Consider the following 18,313-nt stretch of genomic DNA (forward strand, 5'->3'; position numbering starts at 1 on the left):
GCTGTGCTGATTCTCAGGTGTGTGCACCTAGGGGAGCTGCCCTGCCCCCTGCTAGGTGCTTGGCTCAGTGGGAGCTGTTTATCCTGTGAGGCCCCTGTTACCTGGCTGCTCTGCTCTGTCCCAAGCACAGGGTGACACAGGGAGGAACGACAGTGGCAGCCAGTTCTCCAGCTCTGGAGTCAGCTCCCGCAGTAACTACCACAGTCTCCCAGTCTGCACTGGCCTGAGTGCTCCTGGGGGTGGGGGGCGCTGATCTGCACAGCTCTGGGGTGCCCAGCGGCAGGAGCGTCCTTGCTGTCCCGTGTCCTCCCCGCCTCTGCCTGTCCCGAGGGAGCGCAGGATGCTGGGCTGTGTCCCCCGGCGCCCTGGGCTCCGGGGCCTGCACCACTGGAATCGCGCTCCCGGGCCACGCAGCCCTTCCGAGGGAGCCGCCGCCCCAGCTGCTCCCCAGGCCTGCCCGGCCCCCCTCGCTCCAGCCCTTTCCCGCGCTCGGCCCGGGGGGTGTGGGGTGCTCTCCCCTGGGGCGAAGCTCCTCTGTTAGTGACCATGGGAACCTGGGGGTTCCATTGCCCCTCCTGGGATCCTGCCTGAGTTCCCTGTGAGCACCTTTCCATCCGGGAAGATTGGTAAAGTTTCTGCTGCTCCCGGGCTGGGCTCTCCTGTCCTGGAAGCTCTCCCTGCGAGCCTTAGCCCGGCTCCTCACGGGGACCCCTCCCCCACTGGATTCTTTATTTCTTTGTTTATTTTTTCCGTCTTCCTACCTTGTTAGAAGCGCAAACTCTTCTCTCTGTAGTGCTCTAGCTGTTCTCTCTTTAAATCTCAGGCCGAATTTGTAGGTTTTCAGGATGATTTGAAAGTTATCTAGGTAAGTCGGGGACAGGTGACTTGGGGACCCTACTCTTCCACCATCTTGCCCCGCCCCCCGGCATCTGGCTCTTGACAAAAAATGTTTGCTAACTCTTGCTATAGAAAATTGAAAATAAATATTTCAATATGAATAGACTATAAAAGTAACATGAAATGAAAATTATAATTTGTAGAATGATATATACCATTTATACCATTCATATTAAGTTGCAAAACAAATAGAATAGTAGTATAAGTTGGTTATGGATACTTTTTGGATAATACTTTAATAAAAATTTAAAAGTAAAATATTTTCATCAAATTCATGATAGTGGTTCAAATTCTGAGGAATAGAAGGAAAAAGGATGAGAATTTCTCAAAGAGGAGTTCATGGTGTACATATATACACGTGTGTATATGCATGTGTGTATATACACATATAGGGACTATTGACTACATCAAGAGTCAAATCATACTCTGCTGGTTCTCTCCATTCAAGTACACATCAGTCTACTTCCAGCTGTCAGAATCAACATCTTTTTGCCTAAGGGCTTTCCCTTGTTTCCTCTAAAACCACTCAACCATGCATATGACAGCTGAAGTGTCAAGAGTTAATGCCTCCTCTCCCAGAGCAGCCTTCTTCAATGGCTGAGTGGAGTTGGTCTGTATGCACGCAGTAGCCTCACCCCTTAGGTGAGATAACTCTGAGGTTTGTGTCTTACACTGCTTCCTAGCTTTCCCAGTTAGACTAAGTCAGTTGTGCACAATGATTATTGGGAATCATGCCCATTACGCCTCTTTTCCCTTTTCTCTACTGTTATGTACTGGGACTATTCTCCAAATAAACTATTACACCCAGAATTCTTGTCTCAGAATTTGGCTCTAGGGGGATTCAAACTAAAATAGCCTTTTACACTCACAAAGTAAGTTCACGTGTATTTTCTACATTTGTTATTTCTTTTTTTTTTTTTAAGATTTTATTTATATATTCATGAGGGACACAGAGAGAGAGAGAGAGAGAGAGAGAGGCAGAGATACAGGCAGAGGGAGAAGCAGGCTCCAAGCAGGGAGCCCAAAGTGGGACTCGATCCCGGATCCCAGGATCACGCCCTGGGCCAAAGACAGATGCTCAACTGCTGAGCCACCCAGACGTCCCTACAGTTGTCCTTTCTTTGTGAAGTGGGCTGGACAGAGCATTTTTTCCTACTTTACAGGGAAGGAAACTAAGGCACAGGCACGTTAACTTCCCAGCATTACCACCACCACCATTCAGGTCTAGCTAGTAATAGATAAAATTTGGACTTAGACATTTGAAACTTTCTGTTGTGTTGTGTGACTTCAGAACACCCTGGGCCTCCATTTCTACTGTGAAATGGAAGATGCATTATGGGAGCTTGAGTCTCTAATAAATGGCATACTTGATTTGTTGCAACTCCCTAGAAATGGTGTTTCATGTCTTCCTGTCTTGTGAGGGAGCTTTGTCCCATGCACATCAGAGAGGATGCTGGAATCTTTCTGAGTGCTGATTGCTGAGAATGCTTATCTAGATTATTTTTGGGCAGTTACTCCATCGGAGCCACTCAGCCTCTGTAGGAAAATGGCAGGTGAAACAGGCTTTCTTATAACAGATTGTTTCTCTAGTTTCCAAAGTTCACCTTCAGAAGAGTAGCATGTCAAGTCTCATGAACTAATTATTTCAGCTTTGAGGTGTTGCAGCTTGTTAAAAATTCTCACTTCTTATTGATTCCCCATGGCTTTTGGAAAAGGAAGGACACTTTTAATACATCACATGAAGAATCTGTGATACGATATTATCAGGAGTTAAAGGCAATCAAAGTCCAGATTTCAAATCCAATTGCTGCAAAATGTTTACTTGTCAGATCTCATTTGTCAACGGTGTTCAGATGTGTGTAATTTCTTGCAAGGCAGACTTTTAGAATGTGAGGACATGGCAGTAATGAAGAAAATTTGTATGGTGGGTGAACCGCAAACCTGAGTGTTCGAGCTTGACTTGGTAAAGTCAACACAATGCCAACATTAGTATTCAGATGAAATTTCAGGTCCTATGAACAAACTGCCATGCAGCCCAATTTGTCAAGATAAAATTTCAGAGTCTTGTTCTGTGTCTCTTTTCTCTAATAAGCAGAACTTCCAAGATTGTGAGAGGCAATTTCAAAGATATTGATGATAATCTTCCTTGTTGAGAGGGTTGCACCAAATATAGTGGAAGAATGCTAGGATGAGCACTTTATAACTTACAAAGTGTTTGCCCTTAATTTTGCTGGTTTAGTACTCACAGTAATTCCAGGAATCTGTGAACATTTTTTGACAGTGCTGGATATTAATCCTTCTATGGATTATTAAGTGCCCTAAGCATGGAAGTCACTTAGGAAAACTTTTAATTGTGACTGAAAGACAAGGCTTCTAAGCTTTGGATAAATTATGCTGTCCTTCATTCTGTGAACTTAGTCTATGGTCACTTAGTTAAATTGCCATGCAGTTTACATGTCCTTGGCTGCATTTGAAGAGATTAAGCACCTAACACATTGAAGCTGGTTTTATCCAGGTAAGGTATTGACCCTACATGATGGTTAGGAAGCATAACCAACTCTGCATTACCTTTCTTTTTATTTTTTAAGATTTATTTATTTATTCATGAGAGACACCGAGAGAGAGAGAGAGGCAGAGACACAGGCAGAGGGAGAAGCAGGCTCCATGCAGGGAGTCTGACGTGGGACCCGGGTCTCCAGGATCAGGCCCTGGGCCGAAGGCAGCGCTAAACCGCTGAGCCACCGGGGCTGCCCTCTGCATTACCTTTCAAGTGTGGTAATAATTGTTATACATTTGTTCTACAATTTAAAATTTTTATGTCCACAACCATTACCCTGGTAAAAAATCTTTTAAAGTGTATTTCAAAGAGCTGTTAACAGGTATGACTTGTTTAGATAAAAAGGTTTGAGAACTCCTTGTTTAAACAAGGTTAGGAATTACTGGTTTAAACTAAGTTGGTTTCTTTAACATTAAGACATCACAAAGCATTTAATATGCTAATATATATTATACTCTTCAAAAGGAGTTATACATAGTGGTGTTCTGAAACTAATTTGCTCTTTAAGGTCTATTTCATGGATCATCTCAAAGGACTGGTGCTCTGCAGCATACAGTATTAGAAATACTACCAATGTATTTGAAGGAAATGAAATTTAATTTGCTTCTTTTGAATTGGCCTCATCACTCTGCCAATAAAATTGGTAACTTTAATTCATTCTTAATGTCTTTTTCCCACAAAATTTTTCTGGAAAAAATATTTAATTGTCTATTGGTTTATCAGAAAACTAAGGTCTTGTGTCTTTGCAGCTATAGAAATTCATATTAATTCTTCAGGGTTACAAATTATCCAAAAGAAAGACTGAGAACTCAAAATGAATGTAATGTTTTTCATTGAGTACATTAAATCCCTAAGTTGCTTCATCTTTAATAAAAGCATTATATACATGTCAGCTCTTTTACTCCCTGACAAACCAACATGCATAGAAAAAAAAAATCTGTGAAAAAATGCAGACCAAAGCTAAAGAAGAAAAACGGGCAATATTATTTTTATTACATGGTGGCATTGGCAATTGTAATTATTTGCTAAATGCATGACAAATAAGTACCAGGAGATGAGCTACTGGATGAGATGAGATAAGATGAGATGAGATGAGATGGAATGCATGTGGGAATAAACTTACCTGGTCCCAATTCACGGACTTTGTTGTCTTCTGAGAAAGATATATTAAACTGATCATTACAGGTGCATGTTTTAAAGAAGTAGAGGGTTTTGTGGATATGATTACCAGGTAGACCTAACCATTCAGGGAAGGATTTTCTCAGGAAATGAACTTCAGACTGGGTTCTGAAGCCTGAAAGAGCAGACATCAGCATATCATGAGCAAAAAGGAAAGTATATGTGAAATTTCACATGCTCTAATGTAAGAGAGAAGTTAGGTCAAATGACAGGCCGTTCCTAGGAGTCTCAGAAAGTATTCCACAGGGCTTCCCTGGTGGCCCAGCGGTTTAGCACTGCCTTCGGCCCAGGGTGTGATCCTGGAGTTCCGGGATCAAGTCCCGCGTCCGGCTCCCTACATGGAGTCTACTCCCTCTGCCTATGTCTCTGCCTCTCACTCTCTCTGCATCTGTCATGAATAAATAAATAAAATCTTAAATAAAAAAGAAAGTATTCCACAGCTTCTTCAGTCTCCCTTATGTGACCAGTATTCATGATCTATTCAATTGTTTATCACAGACCTACTATGTGCAAGATTCCATAGAGGATATGAAAGATACATAATATACTTCAAAGTAATTTATAGTCTAGGAGCAAGCTATGAATGAATGAAGAAAATGAGGCCAAGACAAATAGCCATTTGGTGCCATTAAATAGCATCTAGAGTATAAGAAATCTGACGAAAACTAGGTCAATCCATTCAGTGTGTCAAACTGAGGCAGTAGGCCAAGAGGAGCACCTGCAAAGCCTTGTCCAAGGTAATCAGGTAAAACATAGACTTTAGGATATTTGAAAATAGGTTGGGTAGAAACTGAGGCAAAGCTGACATTTAAATGCTAAAAGTGGCTTCTACCTGGTAAGAGGTGGTGACTCCAATACATCTTTAGAGACCACTCTTCTCTTGTTCAGGCTGTTAAATTAATTGAGCAAGGAGGCCATTAGGCTGAGATGTCTCTAATGTTGTGGCAGCCTATGTCAGCAAACTGAAACCTAAACCTGTAAATGCCTCAAGGTTATGAAATCAAAATGCTAAGGACACCAATTACTAACAACTAACTAGGCTTTATGCTATAGCCAATCAAATAGTTTCTTTTTTGCTTCTGCACCTTCTCTATATGTCTTTCCCTTACATCCTGTCAGTGGAGCACTCCTAACCATTTCCAGTTTGTCCCTGCCCAACTGAAGTTGATTTTTTCTCAAATAATCTCTTAAAAATTTTAATACACCTCAGTTTATCTCTTAACAAGGCAAACCCCCTTCAGTGGCTTTTTAATTATGTAGCTGCAATGATAATAATGTATGGGTATTTATTTCTCACAACAACCCTATGAGGATATACTATTATTATCATACCCATTTTACAGATGAGAACTGTAGAGAAGTTTATCAACTCTCCCAAGGTCATAGCAGATTTGAGATTGGAATCCTGGTCTGCTAACTCTTGAACCTGCTTGTTTTAGTTTCCTGGGGCTACTGTGACAAATGACCATACATGAGGTGGCTTGAAAGAGCAGAATTTATTCTCCCACAATTCTAGAGGCCAAAGTCAAGATATCAGCAAGGCCATACACCATCTGAATGGACATATACCGTCCAGAGGCTCTAGAAAAGATTTTGTTCCTTGTCTCTTCCAGTTTCTAGTGGCATTCTTAGGCTTGTGGCCACTTTACTCCTATTTCTGTCTCCTCCAGTGGCCATAGTGTCTCTTCTTCTCCACTCTTATATGTGTTTCTTATAAGGATGTTTGCCATTGGATTTAGGGTGCACTGGTATAATCCAGGATGAGCTAATCTCAAGATCCTTAATTTATCACATCTACAATGGCCCCGTGTCCAAGTAAGGTCACATTCAGTTTCTGGACAATAAAATACGAACATATCTTTTGGGGACACCATTCAACCACTACAATCCCACTAACCAAAACATCATACTTTCCAAATGATGATGTGGTTGAAGCAGCTAAAACTGCCTTAGGGTGAGACCGCACAACTATCTATGCTGGAGACAAACACTCTAGTTAATATTTGGGGAAATGTGTTTTGTCTTAGGAGAGATGAGGAGAATGAGGAAGACATTATGGTGTTTTTTTCCCTATGAATTTGACCACTATCATTTTCATAGCCAGAAACTGGTTCAAAATCCACCTTGTGGATTTTGAGAACTTTTTTCAAAATCCACCTTGTGAAATTCTGAACAAAAAACAGAATGGTTTAGCAGCCCAAGGCTCAAAATATGGGACAAGTTTAGGGAATGTGTCATTCCTCCCCTTGAAAGGAATCCACATCTGTCTGGCTCATTGAAGAGCCACTGTTGCACATCGTATCTTTTCATTATAATTTATCATTGATTATTGCTAAAAAATGTTTTAGGTATTAGAATGTTTAGATTGTATCTTTTCTGATTCTCATGAATTCTCCAGACATATAATCATCTCCTTCTCTGAAAATAATCATGATGTATCTCTTTTCTAATACACCTTTCACTTGTTCATTTTTCTTGAATTACCACATTTTCTGAATAATAAAGTATATCTAAAGTAATGAACATAATAGAGCCTCGGAAGAGCCATTTGAATAGAGAGAGGCCAGTAGCATAGCAAACAGCTCCAGAGATACTGCAGTGATTTCATAAGTTAATGATGTTAAAACCAGCATGATGACTGAGGACCGGGGACAGGAAGAAGGCTTTTTCAGAGCTTGCAGGAAGCACATGTCAGAAAATGCTTTAAGAGTTTGTTTTTACTACTTATATAACTGATAACAGAAACCCCATAACACTGTAAAAGTATTTATTTCTAAACTGTAAAGCTCCATCATTTGATCACACCAGACGTTGACATATCGCATTATAAACAAAATAGTAATAACCTTTGTCACATTGGACAAACAAAATTGCCTTTGTTTGGTTGGTATTCCTTGATGGTGAGGTTTAAGCTGCTACAGCTGCTGTGAAATCCCTCCTCAATCTCAGTGTTGTTTGTGATAACACACTCATTTTCTCATTATTAACTGTCATTCCTCAGAGAGAAATGAATGCAAAAGAACAGATACAAGTCGGTCAAGCTCAGTAGTCTATGATAGCAACAGAGGATGGAGGAAATATCAGCAAGCAAACTAATAATGTCCCTAAATAAATGCAGCCTGCTCTATAAAGCTTTTCAAGATTTTTAATCAGGCATGCGACTAGTGAAAGCTTTATCCTGTCCTTTGTTACTAAGTACTGCTCCCACTAACACAGTTCTTCATCAAGCATAATTAATTTGGTGTCCTTGCTGCAAAGTATGATTTTCGGAAACCATGCCATCTCACTGTTCAGGTAGTAGCAATTGAATTTTACAACTATAACATAAACATAATGCCTACAGATTGGCTTAGTGAGTTAAGATTTTGCTTAAGTATTGAGGGTTTTGAGTTTTATTTTCTGCCAGGAAGTATTGAGTCACACAGAATTTCATATTTGATCTAGGCATATTTTTGACAATATCCCTAGATCTTTTTATCGTGCCTCTAATGATAAAAGAAAGGCTAAAACAAAGCATTCTTTGTGACTGAAGAAATGTCATAGCTGTTGCAAACGTTATGTCAATTTATTTATTATAATAGTTTAATCCTATTATAAAAATAATACATGCTCACTATAAGTAACTTTAAAAGTGAAAAAGCATGGAAACAAATAGAAAAACCTATCATACCACTACCTGGTGACAACTCATGTTAATATTTTGGTATATATATTTTGGTGATAATATTTTGGATTTTTATATATTTATACATAAACATCACTTATTGAATTCCTATGATGTAGTAGGACTGAAGTAGGCATTTGACAGATGATTTCTCATAAAAATCCACAGAATTACTCTGTAAGATAGGTACTATTACCCTTATTTTACAATGACATCCTGAGGTGCAGTGAATTTCCAGGATCTCAGCTAAAAAGTAGTAACCCTAAATCTTTCTGATTCCAAGCCTAATGATTCTAACTTCAATGTTGTATTGTATCTTATGCTCCAATGTAACATATATGTTACACTCTATATGTTCTATGTATATGTACACATATATACTATAACTAGCATATATGTTCTTCTATTTAAAACTTGGAGTTTTTTATTCTGGCTTTCATGATAACATCCCCAATCACAAGCATCCCCTCTGCTATTAGCTATTTCTAGAAAACATTATTTTAATGAATTTATACTATTTCATCACGTCTTAGATTTATTACAATATTATAATGAGCATCATTGAACAGAAATTTTTTTTAACAGAAATATTTAGCCTCTGCTTATTTCCTTAGGTTAATTCCTTAGAAAATGAGCATTGTGAGAACTATGAATATTTTTCGGGCGCTTAATATTTATTCTGAAAGCGTGAGACAGCAGCTTATTTATTATTAAAGATCTACTGAGTCAAATACCATTCACTCGGGGAGTGGGGCTGAGGGATAGAAGTATATTGATGAGAAGAAAAGAGAGAGTAAAGAACAGAAAAGTGGGGAAAAGCTTCTGCTTAAGAAATGAGTTAAACCAAGTTTGAGCTGGAATCTTAAGATATTGCCAAGTTTTGACAGCCTGTGTTTCTCTTTTACATTCTTTAGCAGATCCATCAAGTCTCCCCTTGCATAACTGTCCCTCCTAGCTCTAATTAATTCACGAAGAAAACAACATGAAGAAAGTTGCTATCTGCCTCTGCAAGCACTTGCTACTCCCATAGGACAAGACTCAGCTCCCCTTGTATGTCCAACATAAGGGCTTGCCATGGTGCTCCCATGCTACCATTCATGACTGTTCTGTGGCCCATTGCTTATGAGAACACCTTTGTTAAGACAGATGTGACCAGATGGTCCCATTCTGTCTCTCCTGTTAAAATTATTCTTCTCCTTCTCCTTCTCCTTCTTCTTCCTTTTTTTTTTTTTAAAGTAGACTCCATGACCCACATGGGGCTTGAACTTATGACCTTGAGATTAAGAGTCACATGCTCTACAGACTGAGTCAACCAGACACCTGTATCCTGCTAAAATTCTTACAAAGGAAAAGGTTTCATGGGATAGCCTTTGTTTAATTGTCAGCTAGTAATCCATCTTTTTCTTCATTGTCAAATTCTCATTAAACTGACTTATTCTTCCATAGGGACACTGAGGATAAAAGGTTTCCAAGACACTATGTCTTGTTTCTGGCCTTGTCTCTATGTTTTAAATCTCTGATAGCTGGCCATGATGTTTCTAACTGTGCCTTCCTGGAATGTCCCTCTTCCTGAGTCTACAATCTGCATTCTCACTGCAGTCCTATAAAATGCCCAGTGAATGTGACCATCTGGAAACTATTTAGCTGTTTTGATGTCTAGTACTCTCTTCTTCAACCCAGAAACCTAGGCTTCTGCTCACGTGTTTTTCTCTATGTGCTTTCAAAAGCTAGTAAAATGACACCATTTGACTGAACAAACAAGCATTATTAGGCAGCTATTAAGTACCAGGCATTCTGTTATTTATTTATTTATTAAACATAAATAGACTACGATCATGGATCCTATCCTCAAGGAATGTCTATCTTAGTGAGTCAGATAAATATACAAATAAATAAGTAGAATAGATGTTTATAAGTACTCTATTAGACATAAGCCCTGGATACTACAGAAAAAAATATAAATTAAAATAAGAGGTGATGGCAGCTTTTCAGAAGGAATGAAAAGAGTCTAAATGAAGTGTGGAAGTGAAGTAGGAAGAAGTGGGAGAAGAAGCTGTTCATGGAAGAAATGACAGCAGGAAAATGCAGAGGTCCTTGAGACCACGTGTGATAGACAGTGTGGTCAGATTTAGCAAATACAAATGCAGGATGCCCAGTTAAATTTGAATTTTAGGTACAAAGAAAATAATAATACTTTGGTATAAATATATCCCAATCAATATTTGGAACATATTTACACTAAAACATTATTTGTTATTTAACTGAAATTCAAATTTAACTGGGTATCCTGTACTTTATAGGGATTGGCTAGATATTTGTGAACTGCCACGGAAAGTGAATAATGATGTAGCCAAGAGAGAGGAGCATGTATCAAATCATGAAAAACCCCACATCCAGTCCTTTAAACTTGGACCTAAAAGCATATTATCACTGGAAAATTTAAGGCAGAGCCTTAAACTTTCGTGTTTAAGGTGTGAAGCCAAATACAAGGGAGGCAGGAGTGGGGCAGAATGGGCTGCCATTGAGGTAGATCAGGAGTTTTTCCAGTTAATTCTGTGGATCTCTAAGCCCATTAGCTGCTATATGGGAGGAGAGAGGCTCCTGAGCATGTTTGGAGACACTGACACATATTTCTGTCTTATGTCTCCAACTTACTTGAACACAGATTTTTTTTTCTGTAATAGTTCTATGGAACTAATAGAAACACATTCAAAGTATTTAATAATCAGTAATGAATAAGCACTAATCATAATGAGTGCCTGAAAGGTCCTGGAGGTCCTCTGCAATATCAGGCATGTCCCAGATCATGGAGAGGTGATAGAAGGTGCCAGGTAAGGGGCGGGGCAACCAGGATGCAGAGGCAGCTCTCAACATCCAGCTCTATAAGCAAAGTTAAGTTGCTAGTGACAACATTTAGTGGATGAAAAACACATTTATTCAGATCTGCAACCCCCCATGCTTATTCCAGCATTATTCACAATACCCAAGTTATGAAAACAACCTAAGCATCCATCAACAAATTAATGCATAAAGAAAATATGAAATATATATGGGGAAATGATATATTTTATATATTACATATATATAATAGAATATTATTTAGCCCCAAGAAAGAAGGAAATCTTGCCTTTTGTGATAACATGGATGGACTTTAAGGGCATTATACTGAGTAAAATAAGTCAGAGAAAAACAAAAACTAGATGTTCACAGTTATATCTAGTGGGTTCTTTTTTTTTTTTTTAATTTATGATAGTCACAGAGAGAGAGAGAGAGAGAGAGGCAGAAACACAGGCAGAGGGAGAAGCAGGCTCCATGCACCGGGAGTCCGACGTGGGATTCGATCCCGGGTCTCCAGGATCGCGCCCTGGGCCAAAGGCAGGCGCCAAACTGCTGTACCACCCAGGGATCCCTATCTAGTGGATTCTTAAAAAAAGTTAAACTCATAGAAATGGAGTAAAATGATGGATACCAGGGGCTGGGAAGAGGAGGGGGATGGGGAGATGTTGGTCAAAGTGTATGAACTCCAAAATATAAGATAAATAAGTTCTGGGGAACTGATATGCAGCATGGGACAATAATTAACAATATTGTATAATTGAAAATTGTTAAAAGGATAGATCTTAAATGTTATCACCACATACACACACAAAGGTAATCATGTGAGGAAATGGAGGTGTTAATTATTCTTATTGTGGTAATCATTTTGCAATATATACATATATCAAATCATCACATTGTGTACTCCAAACTTACATATGTTACATGTCAATAATATCTCAATAAAGCTGAAAAAAATAAAAATGCAATAATAAACTCATACGGTAGAATAAAAAAACAAACCAAAACAAATCTGGAGCCTTTTGCTATTTGCTCAGAGTGCACATCAAACTTGACCTGAAACCAGACATCTACCCAAACTCCCCTCTGTAGCAGACAAAATCAATTCATGTTTCTCAAAAATGCCTTGCTTGTTTTGTTGTTGTTGTTGTTGTTGTTGTCATCACTCTGCTATTGCATACAGTACGTTTCCAAAGCATCTTCAAGGAAACATCAATTTTCAAGACCAATATCTATCCAGTTTGCTCTGTATATACTGGGTTAATTGTAAAAATATTAAAAACATCCATACCAGTTTCAAAAGCTCTACTTTATCATGATAGCAGGAATTAGGTGCAAATATTTCCAAAAATCTCTTTCTCCTTGCTTCTCCTACTTCAAAAAGTCCATTCCTTCCCCTCTCAGGGCCTTTGCACATCAATTTCTTTTGCTTGCAATGTTCAGTCATCACTACCACCGCCCTATTCTAGCAAAAAGCTATTCATAACCTGGCATATAATCCAAGACCTAGGTTTACATAAGATCTATGTTTCTGTCTTAATTTCAGTCTCACCTCCTCAGACCATGATCACCCTATCCATGGAACCACAACTTTCTATTTTTTCTCTCCATCCCCATTAGTTTCCTTCTTAACATTTATAACAACTTGTATAATTTTATTAGTGTGCCATTTTTTTCACTCTCATCATTAGTAGAATATAAGGTCTATGAAGATGGGACAGTAATTGTCCGGTTCACCATCATATCCCTAATACCTACAAGAGTACGTGATGCACTAGTAAATGTTCAGGAAATCCCTGTAGAAGGAAGAGAGGCAGGCCGGCTAGCCGCTACTCAGTCAGCCGGGAATACCAGTAACTATGGAGGGTCTCCCAGGTCTTGAGGTGAGCCCTTCCTTCTTTGAGGGAGAACTTCACAATTAACTTCACAGAGCTCTGCCTGATAAATGTAGTGAGCTTGAGCTCGTTGTGGTCAAGTCAAGCAACCACAGTGTGACACGTTTGAACAAGCTAGTTCAGATCTTCCTGGCCTCACACTATTGTTCCTTCAGAGCAGCAGAAGTGGGCTTTGCTCTTTCTGATCATTTCATATGCTATATACATTGGTCGTAATAGTCAGTCATTGCAGGCAGTACCAAGCAGGGCCAAATGCATGCCAACCATGCTTCTCCACATTCTAAATTACTTCTTTCCATGTTTTGTCTTCTGCCACAACTGTAACTGTTCTATTATAAAATTAGGTAACAGTATAAAATATAAGCCCTAACTAATCTGATTACACTTTTCTCCTCCCTGGCTTGACATAAAGAAGAAATGTAGGCTAGATCATCCAATGGGGCTCTGGGAGAAAGTTGATGCATATAAATTATTCTCTTTAGCTTTACATAATAATTTTTAAACTAAATCTTGGGAAGCTGCATAATATTAAAAGGATAAATGAAATGACTTACACATTTCTAGCCATCTTCCAAAACCAAGAAAGAGTTACTGATACACTTGTTTGTATATAAAAGTATAACAATAAAGAATAATTTTATAAAAAGAAAGGAAGGAAGGAAGGAAGGAAGGAAGGAAGGAAGAAAAATGAGCAGAAGGGAGGGAGAGAAGATATGTAGATAGATAGATACATAGATATATAGATACACAGATGGAGATATATGATAGACCTGCATAGATCCTCACATACATATAGACACATATAAAGAGGAAGAAAGAGAAAGCAAAAGCTTACTTTCTGTTAGTAACTAACATGCATATAGAATTTTATTATCATGTTATAAATTTTCTGATTGTCAGGACACATCCATGGTTAGTTAAATAGGAGTTATTTTCCAGCTTTATAAGCAAGGACACAGAGTCAATAGCCATCTTGTGCTGCTTTGCCCAAGGTCACACAGCTAGGAGTGGAACTGCCTCTGAGGATGTCAGTTTATTCCCTGTCCACACTCTACTTTTACATGTTCTTCATGCAGAAGCTCTTCTAAGAATCAAAATCCCTTAACTTTGTACAGTCATTCATTTAAGGTTTGGGCATCTGAAATACTTTTTGGTGTGATATATTTTATTTCTAAGTTAGAATGTTTTCTGTGAAGTGTATTTCTAATATGCTGGTTCAGCAGAGTTTAGGAAAATTTATTCATTTTGGCTTCAGCAATCCTGAGACGGTGCATAATTTGCTGTGTTCATCTGTATTCGCAAGCTGCCATCAGGCATTGTCTTAAACCAGTTGAGCCCAGAAATCATTACCATGTACTCACTATTTCTGAGATTGAACTAATACTTGGGTTGTTAGCTCATTCTTCCTAGAAATCCAACCACTAATGTTCTGATTTTTAATGTTTTGATATTCCTGATATATTTTTTAATTAATCTCAGTTCAAGGAAAGAAAGCTTAACTTACTTTCCTTGTTTCTTCTTTGAATGTCTTTCCAAAATGAGGCAGAGTAGAGGGCTTTTTCCCTACAGAAGCAGAAATTGGAAGAGAAGTTGGCATGTGTCCAATGAGTTGAAGGGAAAACAAACAGATCAATGAAAAGGGGAGAAACACTAAATTCTTGATGAATGATACTGCTACTAAGCTTTCTTATTTTTTCTGTTTGAAAAATGTTACAACTTATTTATTTTTTGAAAAACTCATCAGGAACTAAAATTTTGTAGATTACGGTCCCTAGTAAACTCTTTAAAAATTGGGGATAGTAATAGTAATAGAAGACATTCAGGAAATGCCATCTACTCTATTGCCCTGGAGGAGTAACAGTGTGTGCAAACCTGCTAACATCACTGAAACGTCACTGGGAGATGGGAAGGGCAATTTTTTTGTGTGTAGTCTAGTATCATAAAGTTATTTAACCACAAAACTTGATTTTTTGAGGATAATCCATATTAATCAAAGAATATATTTTAAGCTACTACATTCATGTTCAAGTTTGGTTACTCTCTTATGTTTAAATTGTCCAGTTGATTTTAATATTTGAAAATGTACTGAATTATGAGTATGTTGAGCACAATCAGTGAGGCAGGCATGGTAAGGACTAGTTGAGAGAAAGTAGGATTAGGATTAAGTTTATAGTCAAGGCAATAAAAGATTTATTTCTCATACTCTCCTCTATGAAACTGCTTGCTTATTATATGGATATTCTCTTTCCACTCTGCCACATAGTTGCTTTTTAGTTACTGATTATTCTCATAGCCCACACTAGTTATACAAAAAATTACCCATCAATATCCTTGTTTAGCTGAATTAAACATTTTTTAGAAGTCCCCCATCATGTTATCTTGTGCAACTGTTTCCGTGATTTAGTTTTTAGGATTTCACACACTGTCTTCCTTGATGCTCCTCAGAAGCCTTCATTTCAACTTTTTCCTTCTCTTTCATTACCAGTCAACTTAACCTGTCTCAGTAGCTCACTGAAGTGATAGGTCTTTCAGTGACCATTGTTAAACACTTGAAAGGAAATTGAATACCATAGGAGATTTCCTGTCCCTGCTACTCCAAAGGGCATGCAGAAAACAGCACCAGGAATATCAAAACCAAATTGCTGGGCTGCATTCAGTGGGTTTGCAATGTTTGCTTACAGAGACCCATTAAACTTAATGCTGAATTTTGAAAATAGCTGATATCAAGTGATGGGCTTCATTAAACTGAAAGTAGAGTGGGATGAATTAGCTTTACTCTCAATTTTTGCACATGGTAACCTAATTTTTTTTTAAATTTTTATTTATTTATGATAGTCACAGAAAGAGAAAGAGAAAGAGGCAGAGACACAGGCAGAGGGAGAAGCAGGCTCCATGCACCGGGAGCCCGACGTGGGATTCGATCCCGGGTGTCCAGGATCGCGCCCTGGGCCAAAGGCAGGCGCCAAACCGCTGCGCCACCCAGGGATCCCCATGGTAACCTAATTAATCTCAAATCTTTCTATGCCCAAGCATTATGATGCCCTCTGGTGCCTGGAACACAAAACTCAGAGACATTTTATGAAATGACCATCACTCAGGATGCTTCTATGCTCTTGAAATGACAAAAACTCATTTTTGTGAATTATGAACCTATTCCTTAGTTATGTTTATGAGACTTTCCCCAATTATTATGATTTCACATATAGATATTCCATACTTTTGCTCTAAATTTGTCTACTTAAAAATATCTTTTACTTGAGAAAAAAGATAATTAAAAGATGATTTTTTTCAATGCTTTATAAGGTTTATATCATTTTTTTGCCAATTAGATTGGAAATCAGATGAAAGGGACTTAAGAATACCAAACCATTCTCTTGGTGCCATGTTTTAATTCCTTTAAATGATTTATTTTTAGAATATTCCTGAGGTCTCTGTCATCCCAGGTTTTCAGAGATTTATGCAACAGATATCTTTTAAATGTAAAAAGGAATCAATATGATTCTTCAATTAGTAAAATTCTCTTTAACACTTAATGTATTACCTAATGCTTTGTCTTCTTTAAAATTTATTCCAAAATGTCACATCAAAATTTTATTAATTTTCAAACAAAAAATGAATAGAGAGCATGAATAAAGGAAAAAATAATAAAAAGTATAATAAAAAAAAGTTAGGGACCTGGACAGTCAGAAGGTCTGGAAACAGAGCAGTCCTATTGTGAGTATTTGTTTTCTGTGATCAGATCAGTGAATTCTTGAATCTTTGGATTTCAGGTTCCTTCTGGAGCTACATCATCATGTAAGTTACAACTTCATAGAGACAGTGTTTTTTTTTTTAAGATTTCATTTATTTATTCATGATAGACAGAAAGAGAGAGAGAGAGAGGCAGAGACACAGGCAGAGGGAAAAGTAGGCCTCATGAAGGGAGCCCGACTTGGGACTCAATCTCGGGTCTCCAGGATCACACCCCAGGCTGAAGGCAGCACTAAACCACTGGGCCACTGGGGCTACCCAAGACAGTGTTTTAAAATGGCAACCATTCTTGTTTCTCAGGATATAAGCAAAGAAAACAAGACCCTCTTTTCCCAACAGTTATTTTAGGACTATATTTATGATATGTCTACAATCAAGGACTTTCTAGTCACTTCTAAGAAGAGGGCATAAGCTTTTTTCATTGTCTGGGAATAACAGTTTCCATCACATTATTGTCACTGAGTAACTATTGAAATTCTTCTAGGATTTCCTTTCATTCATCAAGTTTATTTCAAGAGTAATATACTCCTAAGACCAATTTATTCTTTCATTTTTCTCAAAATCTGATCTCAAGATGTAGACAGTTAGGAATCTTGATAATTCAGACCTAAGAAATGTTCACAGACCATCCCTCCAGTTCAAAAAAGAACTTTTATCCATTCTATAATAGACAACTTCCAAATGATCATATAAGAAGTGTGAATCTCAAGCTCAAATTATAGATAAATATCTCCAAATGAATTATAGCTCTAGTTTCTTCTATTTTTTTTACTTTTGATTTAAAATAATACTTTAATGACAACATACATATGTTTATTCTATACAGTTGAGACATAGTTTAATTAAAATAATTTTTTACAAGACATTAAATATTGGAGTGTCTATCATATTTAAGAGAAATTTTCCTAAGTGACAGCTTAAAACACATGTAAGGCCAAGGGCTGGAATGTATAAAAATACTCTCATAGAAATTATATTCTGGTAGAAAAAAATAATGTCTAAGAATTAGAATTGGAAGATGCCTTGAGGAACAATGAAATCTCATCCTTGGTGAGTTTAAAGGAGTGGCTCAGTCAAGAATGCTACATAGGTCATTCTTGCATTTTTATTGGAGGCTGGAAACAAGGACCATAACCTCCCCTTCAACCATGACTATGACACTCATTTCTCAAATCCCTGGTAGTTGAGAAGGGTGATATGAAGAAATAATCAGGGAAGGGAGTGGAATATCTACTTAGCACCAATATTGTATGTGTACAATATGCTTTATTTCCATTTATTTAATCAGTTCTGGTGAGATGGACATTACACCATTTAAAAACATGAGATTCAGACCTAAGACACAGCAAAATAAATTTGACCTCTAATACTTCAGATTTCAAAATTCATGTTCGTTCCACACACAATACCACTATATATAATATAATTTCTTTACCCTTACTTTGCAATGACTACTATAATCTTGAATTATACTATGACTACTATAATCAATTGTCTTCAAGACCAATTTTAGAAAAAGATTTAAAAATAACT

The sequence above is a fragment of the Canis lupus genome, chromosome 24 (assembly GCF_048164855.1).
Source record: "Canis lupus baileyi chromosome 24, mCanLup2.hap1, whole genome shotgun sequence".
In the NCBI taxonomy this organism is placed as follows: domain Eukaryota; kingdom Metazoa; phylum Chordata; class Mammalia; order Carnivora; family Canidae; genus Canis; species Canis lupus.